Below are 6010 nucleotides of genomic sequence, written 5' to 3'. Positions count from 1 at the left end.
GTGAGAATCCTATACAAGTCTCTCAAAAAGGTAAAAAACGCCATCAAATACCAACTGATATAGGGTCACATGTAGGTCAAACGAAAACAACGGTTGAACAATTAGAAGAAGGTCGTGAATTATACATTTAGAAATGACAATTTTCTATTCAAAACTGATTGTTACAGAAATCGCCAATTTAAATCATATCGGTGTTAAAACTACCTACCGATTTACACGCACCCACACAAAGTCTATGGGCCATTGTACTCTCATCGCATTATAAACTTCTTTCGCCTAAAAAGAAGTGTAGCTAACGATTGCCCAAAACTCGCCGTAGATGACATCCCATGACGAAGTTCTCAAAGGTTCTGTGACAAAAGTATTTTCTCTTTCCCTGTTTTTGTATCGTTTCCTATTTAAAGTGCATTGAAGATAGGACAAAGACAACGTTAACACTGTAAAGGTAATAAGACGCCTGCGCTCACATATCCGTTATCGCCTTCCCTTCTTTACTTCAGTTGCCTTTTCTCCCTGTTTCCTCTCGAAACGTTACCCCGAAATATGCAAACTCAGCTTCTTCCACTTAGATTAAAATCGATTTTTCAAGACTCTTTAACCAATTTATATGAACGTTTATAACGCAGTTTGTTGCGAAATCCTTGTAAGTGTATAATTTTCGGAGTTTCCCATCAAATCCATGAAGATTCGTCTAGTGGTCTTCGCCGGTTGCGGTTCCATTCTTTGTGTGGAAGTCTTTACTAGACCGTCAAACTCCAGTTCCAAAGTATGTTCAACCTAACCCCCTCCTCCTCCGTACTTTTTGCTGCTCCTGTGCGCGTTATTTCGTCGACATATGAGACTGTGCCTCAACCCCCTCCTCCGCCATCTCTTTTTCCCAAAGTCTGTTTCTCATTTAGGTTTTTTTCCAATGGTTTGTGCTTGAAATCTGATGCTTCGAAAAACGTTGAAAGGATTTGAAAGCCCCCCTCACTCTCTTGAAAAAATGTCTTTGAAAGCGAAAATATTGAGGCATATGCTAACCTAAGTGAGAATGATAGTTTATATTTCACAAATTAAACATAAAAACCCATAAAACAGCATGGCTTCAAAAAGAAGACAAAAAAAGAAAACTGCGTTAGAACACAAGCATAAAAAGGTCATGGGCCTTTTGAACTCATCTTGGTTGCTTTAGAATGCCGTCAGCCTCAGAAACCGTTGTTTTACTGAAACTAAGGAAAGGAAATAATGTTCAACAGTTTTCCATGTTATATTTGAACTTCTAAATGAATAATGGTCTAACAGCTGTGTTTGTGATTCACCTCAATGTATACTTTAGTTAACATTAACTGAAAAAAAAAGCCAGAACAAGTCCTATCAAGTCCTTTCGAATAAAATTACACGATAAGCTACGTAGAGGTAACCATAGAAGAAAAAAAACCCTCAACAAGAGATCTGGGATTGTGTATTGTGTCCTTAACAAATACAACAATCACTGCTGCTTAATATGTGCAATGTGTGAACATCTATAGCATCATTTGAAAGGCAGTTGCTAAGTGAGAAGAGGCAGTTAGAAATAGACTTGGTCAATCCACTGGCATTTCCTGTGCATGTTTATATTATGTTTGTACAGGTTGAGTCACTGTCTTTTACCAGCTGTACATATTGGGTCATCAATGGACAACAGAAAGCTGTATTCATCTCTTACGGTTACATTGCCTCAATAATAAGGGCAACATGAGGTGAAATGATAATAGCCTTTGTGTACAGGCAACATAGGTGTAACTATTAGCAATATCTCAATCTTTATCAACATTGTTTTGTTTAACATACTAAATTAGTGCCAAAAACGTATTACAAATTACATGACCTTGATAGCATCTGAGTTATGCCGTATCATGTAAATGCAATACCTTTGATTTGCATTGCATACTGAGTTCAGTAGAGTTACAGAAACAAGTGGCACTTACACTGCCTAGCCAGAGGGAGGCAGTCCAGCTAAGAGAGTCTTTCTATTGTTTATTACTCATTTTCTCAGAAACCAAACTTCATCAACACTGACTGTCCTTCTCTGAGGAAAGGGGAGGATTGAAGGGGCAGAATCACAAACAAGTGACACAACTCATTTCCAGTGCAGTTTGTTTTTCCAGAGTTTTTCCACATAGTCTAAAAAAAAATCATGTTTAATCGTGTCAGCAGATTAAAATCATGTTTATTTAGATCATTATAAGCACAATAAAAAAAACTGCAAAATTTTTGAAACATAAAAGTGGTAGGGAAACAAAACGGTTGAAATTGTTATGTTTCGCTAATTTCTTTGATTCCATTGATGGTGGCTGAATCACATATAAGCTGAACAGATAGATAGCCATGAAGACCGATATCTCCACATACACAGTCTTCACATATGAGTTACATCAGTCCATTTCTCCATTTCCTCCAGGAGCAGGCAGGGACCTCCGACTCCTAAGATTATACCTTGTCTGAGAGGGAAATCACGAAGCGTCATAAGAATGAAACCATCTCAAGCTTAGCTGCCATTCCAAACAAACAGAGCAACTTACTTAGTATACAGTGCTTATGGGACAAAACTATTTCTTGGAAATGGAGACCATATTTGGTATTAGTCATAGGCTGAGGTCTGGGATCATTGAACATCTGGGGAAAGATGTATGTATATCAAATGACAGCACCTGATTTTCCTCCACCAGTACGCTGTAGATGAGAGTAGAAGACTGGCGGCGGCGAGATCCAGAGGAACGACGCTGGCGTGTCTTTGGGGTCTCTGAGTTACACTGAGACTCCATCAGAGGTGCAAAACTCTCAGAAAGCCTTCCTAAGGAGAGACACACACAAAAAAAATCTTAGCCATAATATCAATACTAAACATTTTAGGGGTGAAATATCAAAAAGGATCACTCACTTTCATGGATGTCAGAGATAGATTGTAAAGAGATGTCTTGGGCGCAACTGGGATGTAAAATGACCAAACTGTCCTCTTCTCTATTTTCCCAGTTTTCCCTCCATTGCTTTGTCCTCACAGCTGTCAACTCATCAAATTTTCCAGAGAGCCGCTCTGAACATAAGCAAAAAAAAAAACCCTACTTAAAACAACTGAATCAAAGAAATTCTCAACACATTTTCATAGGTATGAAGCCCTTACCAGCTTTCCTCAAAGTCTGTTGAAGGTTAGAGTGAGTCTCCTTTAGCTGGCTCAAGATCTCAAGGCTCTCTCTGTTCAAGTTCCGAAATCGCAAAGCAAAATACAGCAAAACTAACAGGCCAATTGAGACCATTACTCTTCTGAGAATTCCAATCAAAAGGGTGAGTCGCTCCTGTGGAGCAAGTAGGTTTTGAAATAAATTTGTCAAAAGGACATTCATTTTCAAGACTCTTCATAATAAATATTGCCCCCTCCACATATTTCTTACTTTTTCCCTCCCAAATGCCTGCTACCTACCATCTGCTGGTAGCCTGGGTTTTCATTTTCAAGAACTGTTTTGCAGATCATCCTTTCCAGGTACACATTCAAAGCTACCAGTCCGAACAGAAAGAATCTTCAAAGACAAAGTGTATCGGAGGATTAACAAATCAAATGTCAATGCCAATTTAGCATTAATATTTAACTTAAAGGTCAACAGAGGAGTGCTGTTTGAAATAAAACCCTGATGGAGAGATAACACCATTACATTTTTGTTTCTTGATCAGGTGAATAAAGTAAAATTTGTTCTAAATCCAGACCTCTACTCCAAAATTCTCTCTGGATGGAGGTACTACTAAAATAGATGGATTTTTTCCATTTCAAACATCGTCTAATAGAAAACGATAATTTAGAGTAGCACTGTGAAACAAACAAACAAACCACTAAATGACCCACCGGGCTCCAGATGTGCGCCGTGTTGATGTAAGCAGAAAGGCAGCAAAGAAGCCCAACGAATTGTACAAAAAACAGCTCAGGCCGTGCGATTCAGACATGATGAAGCTTTGCAAGAATGCCACGCGGTTGAAGATCTCAGCAAATGCTACCTGCTGCTCCTGTGCGGAGTGCTTCATCTCTGCAAATACCTTTCTCAAACCTTTATATATATATATATAAAAAAATCAAAGAACATCCAAGAGGTAGGAGAAAACAAATGTTGTAAGGAACAAGAGTTTATGATGACTGACTGAGTCTAGGTATTTTTATTTAGATGATGACAGTCCTTTAAAGAATATAGCATATTTATAAGGAAATAACAGTTCAGCCCCCACTAATGTTTTACACACAGCACAAATAACTGTTCTGCATAGCAAGTAAATTCCTGAAATTGTCACCTTGGGTGGAGTCATGTAGTGTGTTCTTGAGCTCCTCTCCATTGCGCAGTATTGCTTCCTGAGACTTGAGAGCAGTAGTCTGGGCCTCAACCAGGTCCTCTGCTATGCGCTGTGTGGAAGCAAGCTGCTCAGCTACTCCTGCTGAACTTTCTGACAGTCTAAAACATGGAGTACATTGAGTGGGAAGAGGATTTCCAAATGCCTCGTACCAAATATTCCTAAATGCACCTTCAGGCAAAATTTAGGGTTCGCGTGGGTTTTTTTTTTTTTTTTTTGCTGTACCTTTGGATGGTGTTTTGTGCCTGATACTGCCAGCGTTCGTTCTGCAAGTAATGGCAGATACTGTGGGCATGAGTAAAGAATTCCGTGTAGGTACTGAAGGCCACAGGGTCCATATCTCGAGTGCAGAATTTTACATCACTACCCACAGGGCATTCAGGGAAAGGGCGGTCTGACCTGCAAGAGGGAGCATGCTTTGTAGCTCGAATAATTGATAATGAGATACCTTATATTGACATATATCACATATTTTAAAATTGTGTAGGATTTTCGCGTGAACTAATTTTACATGTAACCGGAAAATATGTCGTTTCGGTTTTTAGGAAAATCGTTCATTGACCTTCGCAGGTGACAGTGTGTAAAAGCCAATGCAATTTTGCTTTGCGTGTCAGCTGTAAATTCTCGGCAGTTCGAATGGATTTTTTCCAGTGCACGGGACCAACATTCGCCATAACGTGGCTGCTGAGCCAACTCTTGGACCCGGAGCAATTCAATACGGCCCTTATCAGCTAAAACTTTATCAGCATCAACGCCACAAAGCAAAGACCAACTGAAGTAAAGGGCGCAAACTATTGCAATTGTCGACATTGTTTACAGGGCCGTCACGTTGTTAACGTAAAACAAGAATGTCACACGAACGTCAAAGCAGTAAGCAAACGACATGAACCCTTTTGTCCGAAGTAATGACAATCTCTGGTCCCAAAGTCAAGCACAACTCACGCGTCTGCCCGTTTTATGTGAGGAACGTGTGTGGCGTCACTATTTGGTCGGTAGGCGAAGCGCGCCTTCCACTGGTTAGTGCTGACTGGAGGTGGAGATTGTAGATTTTCCAGTCGTGGAAAGCACGTCAACTGCTTTCTGCCAGCAGTCAGGAATGCCAGTAATATTTAAGACAAACTATTAATGAAAGTATATAGTAAGAAGACAGAAACAGATGTTATGTCTTACAATACTTTGAACCTTTGTCTTACCCTTATTTGCTGCTTCTCAGTCAGTTTAAAACTACCTTTGACTAAGCAGAAACCACCTTTCAAAACGTAAAGCCAAATGACCAGCTGGTGTTGGTTTGACTGATGTATTTTCCAGTTATTTTATATCTTTTGTCATTTTGGACGGTTTGCAACATCTAGGTCTAATAGTAATAGTATCTAATATTATAAGTGGTTTGTACACATTTATGCGTTACTGTAAGATGAAGTGCTACAAATTGTAACTGAAAGCAGTGTTTCTCAGTCCTGTTCCTGCAGGCCCAAAGCTCTACCCAATTTAAGTCTTTCTGGTGCACTAACAAACGTGCTCCAACTAATGCAGGGTTTGGTAATTAGTTGACGAGTTGAACCTAGTTTGTTAGAGAAGACAACAGTCTAAAATTTACATAGCAGTAGGCCTCCAGGTTCAAGGTTGGAAAACAGTGAAGTATTGCATACAGTCTTATTTC

Source organism: Chanos chanos, chromosome 9 (assembly GCF_902362185.1).
Source record: "Chanos chanos chromosome 9, fChaCha1.1, whole genome shotgun sequence".
NCBI lineage: Eukaryota > Metazoa > Chordata > Actinopteri > Gonorynchiformes > Chanidae > Chanos > Chanos chanos.
The sequence above is the reverse complement of the archived record's forward strand: the minus strand, read 5'-3'. Positions refer to the sequence as shown.